Source organism: Salvelinus fontinalis, chromosome 37, assembly GCF_029448725.1.
Source record: "Salvelinus fontinalis isolate EN_2023a chromosome 37, ASM2944872v1, whole genome shotgun sequence".
Taxonomy (NCBI): domain Eukaryota; kingdom Metazoa; phylum Chordata; class Actinopteri; order Salmoniformes; family Salmonidae; genus Salvelinus; species Salvelinus fontinalis.
The window spans coordinates 25,665,978-25,681,316 of NC_074701.1; the positions used below are offsets into that span (position 1 = coordinate 25,665,978).

The 15,339-nt window shown below is 40.6% G+C and overlaps 1 protein-coding gene and 1 long non-coding RNA gene across 2 annotated transcripts in view; one reads left to right on the forward strand and one right to left on the reverse strand.

Moving 5' to 3' along the window:
• LOC129836424 (ankyrin-3-like) overlaps positions 1-15,339 on the reverse strand; it is a 153,209-nt gene that overhangs the window by 119,628 nt on the left and 18,242 nt on the right. The window lies entirely within an intron of this gene.
• LOC129836426 (uncharacterized) lies at positions 922-3,666 on the forward strand. Its single transcript, XR_008756657.1, has 3 exons — positions 922-1,045; positions 2,124-2,265; positions 2,720-3,666. It is a non-coding gene; the product is annotated as an uncharacterized LOC129836426 (long non-coding RNA).

A 15,339-nucleotide genomic window follows, 5' to 3' on the forward strand; every position in this document is an offset into this window, starting at 1 on the left:
TTCAGCCCTTTTGCCTCTGTTTTGTCTAGTGAATAGAACCCTGGCTGCAGTCCTAACACTTAAAAGACACACCCTATCACCTCAGCCCTCAAAATAAGTGGACACTTCTGATGACGTATCATGACGCCTGACGAGTATACACTTGCAGGGTAAGGAGTGAGGGAAGAAGGAATGATTTTAAATGGACCGCCCTTGCCCAGAAATTCGTCACTTGTTCATTGTGTTTTCAGCCACCGGTAGCTTGTGGGTGCTTTTTATGAGCTACAGTCAATTATGATCGCATGTCTACTTACATTAAATATATAATTATTAATATACGCATACTGTATGATAGCTAGCAAATTAATTAGCTTAATAACGTTAGCCTGCCTAGCTGGAACTTCTGATAAAGGAACATGTTTTATTTCTACAATTTCCAAAAGCTAACCAAACAAAAACATAATTACTTTTACGAGACATGTTTATGCTACTAAATGCACATGACGGCACAATTTCATACTTATTTATATTCGTTTTTAATTACACTTGTATGTTGACTCCATATATTGACGTTGAGGTTTACATTTTTGGCGGCTATTCTTAGCGGCTGTACAATCGGCACGAATTCAATCACGGGAGTTTCAGGCCCCGAAATGAACATAATTGTACACTCGCAAACTTGACTAAAAACGAGAGCTGAGGAGCTTACGTTGCAAACTTCCCTTGCTTGGCTAATCACTTGGACCGCCCTCCAAGATGGTTACGGTGATTCCCCCAAGGGCATAAGGCGAGGGTAAGTGGACGAGGGGTTTGAACCACAGCCCCTGTCCCTAGGATTTCACATGGTAGCCCCCAGGCTCGCTGTGGATTCACTTGTCGGTCACAGTGGTCTCCTAGCAACAACATAGAGCCTCATCAACCACGCCTCTAAACAACTATGTTTGGTTGCACCAGCATGTTGTTTGACTGAACTCCACTTGGTTTCTTTCTTCGCTCACACTCCTCTCCTGCCTACCTGGTTGCCTGCCTCATGACAAAGCAAACACACATTTTCATGGACAACAAGGTATGGGTTAATAAAAGCAGTTAATCAATAAAAGCAGTTTAGTACTCTAAAATTAGCTAGAATGATCCAATCTAAAGCTAGCTAACAAAACTACTAACGTTAGGTTTAGTAGCCTAGCTAGATAGCTAGCTAGGTTGATGCAATCAAACAGCTAACGTTAATGATTTAGACTCACTAACCAGGTTTCCATCCAACCTTTTTATGCGAGTAAAGCACATGTCAGATAAAAAAATCTCATGACTTGCCAGATGGAAATAGAACATTTATTGGTAAACTTTCCAAATGTCTACAAAACAAAATACACAAGACAAGGTGGGATATTTTTGTGTTGGTAAAATGAATTATGCGAAAAATGTCGGTAGAAATGCTTTTATGAACAAATATTGATATAATAACCATTATATCGAAGCAAGCTTGGAGTCACGCGAAGACATGTTGTGTGTAGTCCCACTACGGTCAGGAAAGCATGAGGTTTATTAGGCTACAGATTAAATAAATTAGGATTAACTTCAAGGTGATGAGCTAGATGCTCCTTTCCAATAAATATTGAGGGTCTTATTCTAGTGACATGATCATCAATGCTTGGCTACCGTTTGACAAATACAAATGATATTGTTCTTTTGTCCATAATAATCTCCTTGTGTAGGCCAGTGGTTCCCAATCAGGGGTACTAGGACACCTGGGGGTACTTGGCCTATCCACAAGGGGTACTTGACGAAGACTCATGAGACCATAGACCTACTGGTAAAATTCACATGAGGTGGTACTCTGTAGAGCAAAATTCAGTTGGTGGTACAGTAACCAATAAAGGTTGGAAACCACTAATGTAGGTGTATTGTGAGCTGTTGGCTAAAGCACACGTGCCAATAGCAGAGTGGGCACACTCGCTATATAACCATCAGTAGAGTTGAAAATGCGATGGAAACCCATTTCACTTGTATTTTTTATTCGGTACATGGGAATTTAACCGCAAAATGTATTTTCATGTGCACTACGTCATCACGCACAGCCTTTTATCAGTAAGTACATTTTATGAAAACATCTCTGTTGGAAAAATGCGCATATTATTTTTATGCAGATTTTTGAATATTCGCATGAACATCGGTTGCCAATTGGATGGAAACCTAGCTACTGAATAAATGTGTTTGGCACAAGATAAGGAAGATGAAACAATCTACTGCTGCAACCCAAGGCCAACAGATACTGAAGTTCCTGAAAAGGTTAGTCAGTCAGTTTGTTAGTCCAGTAATGTTGGAATATTATTTTATTTCCATTGCTGGTGATTATTCACAAATGTCTGTGGTGCAAATTTCACTGTCTTAAAAGTTTTACAAACGACAAATTCCACCACAAAGCAGTCTACACAGACAATATGAACACACTTGTTCAACCATAAGATGGATGGCTAATGCAGACAGAGAGAATTGATGGATTCTAGAACCACCATAACTGTCATAATTACAGAGACAGACAGCCATCATGGCATCAGTCTTTTTTGACTACCTAGTGCATAGTGACACCTACCGATAAGAGCTGGTAATGCAGGTTTGTTAGAATAGCACACAATAGAATGAGTGACATTCAATAAAATATACTTCATGAAAAGGGGGACATTAATCTCAATAAAAATGTTGAAAGTAGTTCCTTTAATGATTAAATATATGGATTTTACAGGCAATCAGTTCCTACAGTGAGCGCCTGGGAACCAGCCTCTGTCAGATGGAGACCAGGACAACACAAAGTTAAATTTACACAAACTTTTTTACAAAGTTTACTGGGTATAGTGTTAAATGTAACCTTGCCTTGTTACAAAGTCTACTTTGTATAGTGTTAAATGTAACCTTGCCTTGTTACAAAGTCTACAGTGTATAGTGTTAAATGTAACCCTGCATTGTTCCAAAGTCTACATTGTACAGTGTTAAATGTAACCCTGCCTTGTTACAAAGTCTACTGTGTATAGAGTTAAATGTAACCCTGCCTTACATAAAGCTTACAGAATTAATAATTGCAGAAGAGCACTGTGATCTGAGGAACAAATAATAGGTTTTATGAAAAAACAAAAATACTTTTCAACATTGAAACCTGTCTTGAAACCTGTCTGTCTGTCTTGTTTATCAAGTCAACTGCTTAACATTGTGTGTATAGAGTGAAATTAATATTTAAAGACATTGTAACCATTCTTTGGCATAATGCTCAGCCCTGCTATAGTAGTTCACTAAACTACAGAGTATGTTGTCCATTGAAGTTGTCTGTAGCTCTTTTGATATCAGATTCAGAAGGAATAATAACAAGTTTTGTGATGGTTTGATCCACCTTAGTCCAGGAGTGTTTCCAATTCACATGACCTGATGAAAAGGGAAGCTATCGAAAATAATAATATTTTGTCATAGCCTACGAATAGGATGCAAAGTTTTACCTGACCAGGTCATGAGGAAAAACTCCAGGCCCCTACCAGCTTTCTTAAAATCAAATTAACTGCACTTGAATATTGCCATACATTTAAAAATCTATTGAAAATTAAACACACTAAATGTGTGATTAATTTAAATAATTCCATTCAATTAAAATATGTTTGGCACAATGGCTATGGCTATTAATGGCTATTTTTATGCCTCACCATATTTTGTGGTCATTGACTTTTATTGTTATGTCAACTACATAATGAGAGTAATAGCAAATACTACATTTTGCTCTCTGTGTTCTTTCTCTGTTCTCTGAGTCCCTCTGTGTTCTTTCTCTGTTCTCTGAGTCCCTCTAGTGGTCAAAGGTCAAAAAGGCTGGCAAATAGTAAACATCCTCAGCATGTAGGCAGGCTTCTGTCTGCTGCCAGATAGTTTTTTTGTCTTTGATATCCAGGAAAGCACTGAAGTTCTACACACTTGGTAATTTGGACAATTTCATTTATATAATACGTTTTGGACTGGGCTTTTCAACAGAACTCTTCTTAATTAATTAGTTTGGCTAAGACTCAACAACCGATTCAGCCGTTGGCTTAAAGCAACCACTACTCAGGTATGCTGTAATTATACCACCACCACAGAGCAAGAGGTTATAGGGACACTCCTGACCTGTAAAACCAAAATCTAAAACTGACCCTTAACCTTATCCTAACATTAACTTAATTTTAATCAATTCTGAAATTATATATAGTTTTGCAGGACAGGAATGTACATATAGCCTTTTCCCAGAGCAAAGCTGCAGTCAGGAGGAAGAGTTAGCTTTGACAGGATATAAACTCATATAAAAAGAAACGTCCCTTTTTCAGGACCCTGTCTTTCAAAGATAATTCGTAAAAATCCAAATAACTTCACAAATCTACATTGTAAAGGGTTTAAACCCTATTTCCCATGCTTGTTCAATGAACCATAAACAATTTATGCACATGCACCTGTGGAACGGTTGTTAAGACACTAACAGCTTACAGACGGTAGGCAATTAAGGTCACAGTTATGAAAATTTAGGACACCAAAGAGGCCTTTCTACAGACTCTGAAAAACACCAAAAGAAAAATGCCCAGGGTCCCTGCTCATCTGCGTGAACGTGCCTTAGGCATGCTGCAAGGAGGCATGAGGACTGCAGATGTGACCAGGGCAATAAATTGCAATGTCCGTACTGTGAGACGCCTAAGACAGAGCTACAGGGAGTCAGGACGGACAGCTGATCACCCTCGCAGTGGCAGACCACGTGTAACAACACCTGCACAGGATCGGTACATCCGAACATCACACCTGCGGGACAGGAATAGGATGGCAACAACAACTGCCTAAGTTACTCCAGGAACGTACAATCCCTCCATCAGTGCTCAGACTGTCCCACCGTCGCTGGACCAGACAGGACTGGCAAAAAGTGCTCTTCACTGATGAGTTGCGTTTTTGTCTAACCAGGGGTGATGGTCGGATTCGCGTTTATCGTCGAAGGAATGAGCGTTACACCGAGACCTGTACTCTGGTACCTTTGTTCAGGGACACATTATTCCATTTCTGTTAGTCACATGTCTGTGGAACTTGTTCAGTTTGTCTCAGTTGTTGAATCTTGTTATGTTCATACAAATATTTACACGTTAAGTTTGCTGAAAATAAACGCAGTTGACAGTGAGAGAACTGTTAATGACAAGGGAAAATATAAAATAAATAAAAGGACACAAATAAGAGGCAGATGAAAAATGAAGGGACCTAAGAAAGAGACACAGAGGGAAATATGTATTTTTTTTATCAAAACCTAATCAAAACTCAGTCAGCCCCAACACTTGCAGTGATGCAGTATAAATTACGTAGAAAAATTCAGGTCATCTCCATGCTGAGGGCAAGCTGCTGTTTATGCTGTTTTCCCATGATAAACACTTCCACTGTGGTCATCTTGAACTAAATGTAGGTCAGGGTCCACTTCTACTAAAAGTGTTTTTTCTCCTGAAGTCCATTCTTAGCTTCATATCAAATGTATATATCAAATTATTAATGTGAGCCTTTCAGTTTGGAATAATGCAATTGATATTTAACCCATTTAAAAGCCAGTAACCTACCTACATTTATGTCACAACTGGTCTCTTTGAAATCAGACCAAAATGTATTTCCCAGGTTTCCCCACAGAGTGGCAGCCACACAGTATAGCCTACACACAGCCACTGTAGTCAGCTCCTTAGATACACTGCCTTCAGAAAGTATTCACACCCCACAATTTTTTCCACATTTGGTTGTGTTAAGTGGGATTAAAATTGATTTAATTGTTATTCTTTGTCAACGATCTACACAAAATACTTTGTAATGTCAAAGTGGAATAAAAACTAACATTTTAGAAAAATAGAACACTAATATATCTTGATTAGATAAGTATTCACCTATTCTATCTTTGGCAGTGACTACAGCTGTGGCTCTTTCTGGGTAAGTCTCTAAGAGATTTCCATACCTGGATTGTGCAACATTTGCCCATTATTCTTTTCAAACTTCTTCAAGCTCTGTCAAATTGATTGTTGATCAAACAAAACAAACATTTTCAGATCTTGCCATAGATTTTCAAGCAGATTTAAACTAACAGCAGGTCAAAACTAACTCAGCCACTCAGGAAAATTCACTGTCTTCTTGGTAAGCAACTCCAATGTAAATTTGGCCTGAATTCATCTCCCAGTGTCTGGTGGAAAGCAGACTGAACCAGGTTTTCCTCTAGGATTTTGCCTGTGCTTACAGTAGCTCCATTCAGTTTCTTTTTATCCTGAAAAACTCCCCTGTCCTTAACAATTACAAGCATACCCATAAAATGATGCAGCCAGAGTGGTACTCAGTAATGTGTTGTATTGGAATTTCCCCAAACATAACACTTTGTATTCAAGATAAAAAGTTAATTGCTTTGCCACATTTGCAGTGTTACTTTAGTGCCTTGTTTCAAACAGGATGCATGTTTAGGATTTTTCTCTTTCTGTACAGGCTTCTTTTCACTCTGTCAATTAGGTTAGTATTGTGGAGTAACTACAATGTTGTTGATCCATCAGTTTTCTCCTCTCACAGCCATTAAACTGTTTTAAAGTCACCATTGGCTTCAATGTGAAATTCCTGAGCGGTTTTCTTCCTCTCTGGCAACTGAGTTAGGAAGGACACCTGTATCTTTGTAGTGACTGGGTGTATTGATACACCAATCAATACCTTCACCATGCTCAAAGGGATATTCAATGCTTGCTTTTTTATTTTACCCATCTACCAATAGGTGCCCTTTTTTTGTGAGGCATTGAAAAACCTCACTGGTCTTTGTGGTTGAATCTGTATATGAAATTCACTGCTTAACTGTGGGACCTTACAGATAATTGTATGTGTGGGGTACAGAGATGAGGTAGTTATTCAAAAATCATGTTAAACACTATTACTGCACACAGAGTGAGTCCATGCAACTTATTATGTGACTTGTTAAGCAATTTTTTAGTGCTGAACTTATTGGCGCAGTGGTCTAAGGCACTGCAGCTCAGTGCTAGAGGTATCACTACAGACCCTGGTTCGATTCCAGGCTGTATCACAACCAGCCATGATTGAGAGTCGCATAGGGCGGCACACAATTGGCCCAGCATCGTCCGGGTTAGGGTTTGGCCGGGGTAGGCCGTCATTGTAAATAAGAATTTGTTCTTAACTGATTTGCCTAGTTAAATAAAGGTTACAGTTAGGCTTGCCATAAGAAAGGGGTTGAATACTTATTGACTCAAGATATTTCAGCTGAATAATTTTTTATTAATTTGTAAAAATTTCGAAAAACATGATTCCACTTAGACATTATAGGGTATTGTGTATAGGCAAGTGTTAAAAAAATCTCCATGTAATACATTTTTTAATTCAGGCTGTAACTGTAATGTGGAAAAAGTCAAAGGGTGTGAATACTTTCTGAAGGCACAGGCATATACATTCTGTTTGTCTGTGAAAATGACCGGCCGACATATCGACTCTCAGTTAGACTGTCAGCATCCAGGATCAGAACTAACAGTTGTATAGCCTTAATATCCCAAGGAATAATTCAAGATAATGACCAAATGTACACATTGGTGGTTGTTCTAAGAGAATTAGTATACCTGGATACGTAATACCTGGAGCTCAGCACTGTTAGATCAATGAGATGAAACAAGTACTCAGCTTCAAAAGAAGAGTTTTAAAAATGTATAATTCCGACAAGTTTCAGATTGAGTAACTATACTCTTAGAAAAATAGGTGCTATCTAGAACCTAGAACGGTTCTTTGCCTGTCCCCATAGGAGAGTCCTTTGAAGAACCCTTTTTGGTTCAAGGTAGAACCCTTTTGGGTTCCATGTAAAAACCCTTTCCACAGAGGGTTCTACCTGGAACCAAAAATAGTTATCTTAAGGAGACAGCCGAAGAACCCTTTTGGAACCCTTTTTTCTAAGAGTGTAGTCAGTGCAAAGGGCTCTTGAAGCATTCTTACCATCAAAAGATGGTTTAAGAAGATATTGGAGATGTGTAACATAACAGCAGGGCCCTTAGGTGATCTTTAGTTGTACATGACACGGAATTCACTTATTTGCAACAGTCGCAGACAATCTGAAAGCCCAGATGCTCCTCTGCTGTAGTCAACAGGACAGATGGGGTGAAACAAGGGGGGAATAAGTCATAACCTAGCTGTGAATGATTTCTGTTACTATCCACATCCTACTCCTGTGGGTGGAATGAGTCAATAGGAAGAGAAGAACAACTGAAGCAGCACAGTTGTTTGTCTTTTGACAGTGGATGGTCGGTCATACTGTCTAATGGGTTTGGTGAAAGATCTTTCCCGTTTGTAGATGTTTTCCCCCTAGCGCAGCCAGGATTCTGTATGATGCTGTAGGCTCCCAAGGGATAGTCAATGAATAACAAAACATGGGATTGTTCCTCGATTAAGCGTTTCTTCAAAAAGCTCATTTCTGGCCCATATGAATGACACATCCATTGCTGCTACGTGTGCATGGTAAGTAATTGTTTCTGTTTCACATGAAAATGGCAAAAGAATAAACAATTTCAGGGTCGAATTCCAATTCAAACACAGGTTTATTTAACGATTCCTACTGCAATGAAACAGAGGTTCATTACCAATACCTTGGATCATTATAAAGTAATCCGGCTATAATCTGTCACCACCTAAATGCATAAAACATGAGACATCATAAAATAGGCTGAGAGAAAGTGGTAGTCAACCACAAGTCATCTACACGCCTTTTATTTCCATATGACACAGAAGTAATGTGTTGGGTCCAATTAAATCATAGCCTACTGTCCAGGACAGGCTCTCAGACCAGGATGAGATGATTCAGATGAGAAACCATCAGAGTGCATTAAAACCCAAGTCATTTCCAGTAGTCATGTCCTAATGACGATCATAAAGTAGATTGTCTGATTGCTTTTCAACTAGAGTCGGAACCACAAAAGGACAAAAGCTGTGAGACAAGAAGCTCAAGGTTTTTTCATAGAGAGAGTGAAAGATGGAGGAAGAGAGGGCGAGAGATGGAGGAAGAGAGAGCGAGAGATGGCGGAAGAGAGAGCGAGAGAGGAGTGAGCGGAGGCAAGCTAAATGTGGACCAAATGGCCACTGGGGTGTGAGGGGTGCGATGGGGAGGTTGAAGGGTATAGTGGTTAGAGTGGAGTACAGTAGTGTAGGCCAGTAGAGAGGTGGGTCACAACCCCCGCCACTCCAGCCACTCACGACAGATGACCAACACCCCAGGGGAGCACTGTTCACTTCTGCACTCAGGAACCTCACGGAGAGCATATCTCCATGGCGACTTGTCTCTATGACGAGTCACCAAACAAACTGTCACAAAACCCCAGAGTCACTGTAGGGACCAGACACTGTCACCAGGATACTCCGGAACCTACTCACAAAGGAGCAGCAGGCAAACAATGGTTGCCATGACAATCCAAGCCCGATTTGGCCATTACCGCCTCCGTTCCACTGTGTGGAATCCCTATTAAAACTGACCGTAGTCCAGTCTATCCATCCAGTGGATGTAGAAATACAGCTAGTGTTCCTCAATAATCAACAAGACATCTGTAACGCAAATCATTTTCTGGAAAATATTTATTTTGAGAATATCAAAAATGTTCAGACAATCAATTCATACAGTAGAATACTGTTGTTCAAACCAGCCTTTGGACACAGTCAAGCTGTAGGGCACAGTTTATTGCAAAGGGGAGGATGTATGCTGTGCAAATGCATTCATTTTAAATTGATAACTATCGTTAGTAGCTACATGACATAATGCAAAATAGTGTCGATTTTAGCCACGCTGCACTGGGTTTTGGATGCTCATCAAACACAAGAACCATACATACTGTGTGTAGCAAAAGCCACCAGCACCATATGCCCATCACTGGGTTGCAATGCCATATGCCTTTTGCTGCTGGTGTAATGCTTTTTCTGTGCCAATCATCTTGCTTGTGGATGGGACACTTCATTCGTACGGTGTGGTCACGAGTTAAGAATGGTGTGTGTGTCTGAATGTGTTTCAAATTGTAAGCACCTACGCTTATTAGACAAATGTACGTGTAAGCATGTGCTCATGTTTATGCAGGTGTTTGTGCATGATTGCAGACATAGGCTAGTTTGTGAGAGTGTGCGGTTGTGAAAATGTCAGAGCGTATGTGTAAGTGCGGGCGTACCCTTACCAAACCTATTACTCTTATAAGCGTGCTTAAGCCAGTGGCCAGTGGAATATCCTGAGTGTCGAGTTTCCCATCACGATGGGCTCACAGAGGGGTGCCAAGTCCTGAGAGCTTGGGGAGCCTCTCGCACTCCCTCCCCTCTAAAGCACCACTCCCGTCCTGTCCCTTAATAGTGTATCAGCAAACAGCTGGGCAGCACTGTAGGGACACAGAGAACTCCTGAACCACACACACACACACAGACACATTTACTCCTCTCCATAAAGTAAAGCTCTGCTCTCGTTAAGGGTGTGTTGGGTAGGGTGATGTTATTGGATTAAGAGTTGAAAGCAGAAGTTGGGAGTATCTAAAGATTTCACTTTGGCCCCAAATTTGCAGTAGGAGAACAAGGATCTTAATTGAGTCATCACTCTGTGTGTTAGTCTTTGGCAGATGACATGCAGGTACAGACACCACTCAAACTAATCTAAAATACAGCCAGGCAGTAACTCCTGCAACCTTTAACCCAACTAGCGCCATGTCAAGTCTTCCAAGGCTTCATGAGATGCCTGTACTCTAGTTTCTGTTCACATATGCCTATGGCATGCAGGTTTAGTTTTCACTGATTGGCAAGAAGGCTGGCTATAGTTTTTCCACTACTACGTTTGCTCTTACGTTGACAGGGATAAGGTTACAGGGTCCAATGAATGATATCGCATACAAAAGTGCATTCCAATATTGTAACAGGTTCTTTGAAAAAAATGCATTTGTTGTCATTACACACTACAATCAAGCCCAACGTTTAAGAAGGGTAAGGTTATGCATACCTTATGTGATAAACATTCTAACACCCCCTCTTTCTCATATTCACACTAAGACAGAGATAAGAGGAGAGACAAGAAGTGGTATAAATGTCGTGCCCTCTCCTCCCGACTCAAGGACTTGACACGCCTCACATGAACTCTAGCCCCTGTCCTACACAGCCCTACATGGAGGCAGAGCTAAGCCATGGATGAGGGCCATATTTATATAGCACACACAAACATCAGAGTGTGTGTGTGTGTCAGTCAATCAACACTACTCAGATGAAGGGAAAATGCAATTAATGCCAGTTGCAGCTGTAATCCACACACACTGAATTGATGCATTTCAAAACTGTAGCTAATATGGATCCATTATGCCTCTTCCTGCCCATATAATTCATATAGACGACAAATGAGAATATCATAAATTGTAACAGTTAATCATGTAAATTTAATTTTGAGAAGTTAATCCGGCTGTATAGCAAAGTCATGCAACGGTGTGTGTGCGTTAAAATCTTCACTGCCTTTCTGCCTCTGATCGAACAGGCAGGGCTTCTTTTCGCCTCAAGACCTTGCATCAAAAATAGAGGTCTATTCTAATGAAATACAGGGCGATGCACTTGTGGAGACAAGTACAGTAATCAAGCATCAATCAGCACGGACGGCTATGCTTAGAATTAATGATTTACCGTGGTATGAATTGTAACAGCAATTGTTACCTGAATATCCTGTTCCTTGACGATTGAAAACTGATAAACAAGACTCCTAATCAGGGAGTCTGCTGATTGGATAAACTCCCAGCATGCACTTTGGTAATTAATTATGGATCTCCACACAGACGACTTCCTTAGTCAAGAAAAACACAGTGAGGAGTGCCAGACATGAGATCTTCAGAAATGACTGCAAATCACCATAGCCTCTTCTCTGAGGTCTACAAGAAACACATTGCTGTCAATTTTACTTTAGTTTTCACATTACGTGGATCTGAAAACGGACCTAAAGTAAACATCAGTCGATCAAAAATGTGTGATCGATGCATCCCAGCTAGCACATAACGGTTGGTTATTTTGCATACAACTTTCCCACAACTTTCTGGGAATGGAGTAGGGCTGGGTTACCCAAAAGCATCGTAGCACTAAGATCATATTTCGTCCAGTCCATTTAGTTTGAATGGAATTAAGATTATTTTAGTGCTATGATTTTGGGAAACCCAGCCCTGGATAGTTGCTTGACTTTGGAAAATTCTCAGCACATTTAAGGAACTTAGCAAAATATTATAATTTTCTTGATTTCATTACTTTAAAAGAACGTTTCCTAAAAGTTCAAACACCGTTACATTTCATTTCAATTATGGTAATGTTCTAGGAACGTTCTCCAACTGGTTTGACATTGGGAATGTTCTCAAATAGTTCAGAGAACGTTAAGAAACAATGTTATTCATTTGGAAATTTCAGTAATTCAGCATAATGTTTCCTACAGGTTACCTCATAGTTCTATTTAAAGTAATGTTCTCAAATTGTACCAAGAACTTTAGTAACATTCAGAGAACATTCTATTACCGGTCAGGAAACTTAGTGTCATTACCTGAACCAATGGGAAACCAAAAACATACGTTCCCACAACTTCCAAGGATCCAAATGTGCTAGCTGGGATTTCACAGCAACAACATTAAACCAAGTCATACATCAATGAGATGCAATCATCTTCTCCATCTCTGAAACAATATCTCAGAGAGAGAGAGAGAAGATGCAGGCACTTATCAATGTTCCCTACAAGCCTTATTGCGCTGAGATGAGATCCAGGGCGAACCTCATAAGCAACACCCTTCCTCATCCCCTCCCTTTCCTCACTCCATCCCCCCTCCTCTCTTACCCCTTTCAAATGCTGCGACTTCAGTCACACATCAATGGAAATTTCAAATGTCACTCCAGTGGAGTCATTCTGCGAGTGGGGGTGGGGGATAAGACCTGCCTCCCCCTCTCATTCTCCCTCCTCCCATCCCCACATGAAAGCTGTCATCATCTCCACCTCAACGCTGAGATAACATTTGGGCACCGATGCGTATATCACTCTAAATCCCCATAACCGCAGCCACCCTGGCTGTATCTTCACCTTCTCCACTGACCTCATACTGTCATTGCTACTCAGCCAGAGGGGAAATGAAAGCTGAGAGGTCAAAGTTGAGCATTCAAACACAGACCCACAGAGGAATCTCATTGGTTCCTCTACCATTGAGTATGGCATATAGATAAACTAACAACAGAAAGGGAGCATTTCTGTTCGGAATAGAATCTGAAAAGATAAAACAATAATCTAACAGTATCAGACATATCAGAACAGAAAAGCAACACCAAAGTTTGGTAGGCCTACTAGGCTACAAACAGAACAATAGCCTAACCTGGAAGGCCTACACAACTATGACATTATGGAAAAAGCAGGCTGTTCTGCACATTTTAGCAACAAGTGACATAAGGGTTACAGTGAGTTAATCACCCAACGGCTCAGATAATCTGGTTAGGAGATCAACTAATGAGCTTCACCCTGAAAGGATGCAACCCATGAGACAACAGAGTGGGTCAGATGAATGAAGCAATGGGCAGCAGGGGGACAAAATACATTAATTAATATAACAAATTAGTTTACCCACCTGTTTATCTACTAAAAGGAGATGTTGAGAAATAGTAAAACAGTTTGAATCCATGCGCCGTGTGTCGCTCTGTGAATTAATATAAAATTGAGGTTAGGCTACCTGTAGCGTACACCGACGTTCTGCGAGCGCTTGCTTTGGTCTGGAGGGGTCAGCGCGCCTGGCGGGCAAACGCTCAGCCTCGCGCGGTCTCCTAGGCAACTGACAGGGGCGCGCAGGCACAGAGCCGCAAATAGAAGACAGAAGAGTAAACTGCCTCAATGGCAGGCTACTGCCCTACAAAAAACACATTCACACATATTTGGCACACATTCTTAGCTAAACCTACCAGATTTAAAAACATCTGAAATGCATCTGCCTGGCTGCCGTAATTTTCATCTCCTGTGATTACAGATTTGTTTTGAAGAATCTGTTCTTATTCTTAGTTTTAAAGACAAACGGACTTTTCCAGTGTGTTCAGGAATTTTTCAGCGACAGACATTGATATTGGAACTACACTCATGTCTGAGATTTCCAGCTTTTGAGTTCTGTTAGAATATTAAATGGATTCATCTGTACTGAGACACAGTCAGAGAGACACACTGGCTGGCATGATAAAGGATTATTTGCCTGTGTTTCCCTGCCATGACTGTCTGTCTACACAGAGATTAAATGAAGAGCATTGTTGCTTATTAACATTCAACATTATGTTAAGGTATTTTTGTCTGCTCCAGAGTTGAGACTGATGCATATAGTTATAGTTGACATGTGCTTTTCAGTTAGAAATTAAGAAGGTGCCATTTGGGGAGGTTGGTTGGTTCAGAGATGACTTATCCAACTCAAACAGGCTGTTAATGGGGTTATGCCATTGCAATGAGACACTCACACATTGATTAGTGCTTTGAGCTGAACTATCATTATCTGGGCCATAGAGACTTTCCTCGTCAACAGCAGGAGAGCCCATTCTCTGTCTGACCCAAATCACTCCTCAAGCTATTCACTTCATTTTGATTAAGGGCTCATTTAACACCCACACACACAGTGTGTACCCTCTCAGCACATACACACTCAGATAAACAGGCACACACATTTGTAAATACACAATCCTACTTTCACACACTCTTGGGAGCTTGTTAAAGCAGACTTCCAGGAAATGCTCCAGATGCAGGGTTCAGTGGCGCGTCTCCAGGAGAGGAAATAGATGTAGAGTCGGACATAACAGCAAGTGTTCATTGCTTCCGCTCAGGCTTTATGAAAGCTATCAACACACTCAGGGGGGAACCTCTCTCTCTTTCTCTCTCTCTCTCTCTCTCTCTCTTGCTCTCTCTGTCTCTCTCACTCTCTAGGCCACTGATCCTACTTGTTGGCAGGCAGAGGATGATGAGGGCTTTGATGTACAGACGCGTGCCAGTGTGTGCTGTGCATGTGTACAAAGAGGGAGGACTGTGTGTAGAATCTACCCGCCTCAAATAAAATAAAATGTAATTTTATTTGTCACATGCGCCAAGTACAATAGGTGTAAACCTTACAGTGAAATGCTTACTTACACGCCCTTAACCAACAGTGCAGTTTTTTTTAAAGAGTTAAGAAAAATATTCAGTAAATAAACTAAAGTAAAAAATAAAAGATCAACAATAAAATAACAATAACGAGACTGTATACAGGAGGTACCGGTACCGAGTCAATGTGCGGGGGTACAGGTGAGTCGATGTAATTGAGGTAATATGTACATGTAGGTAATGGTAAGTTACAATGCATAGATAATAAA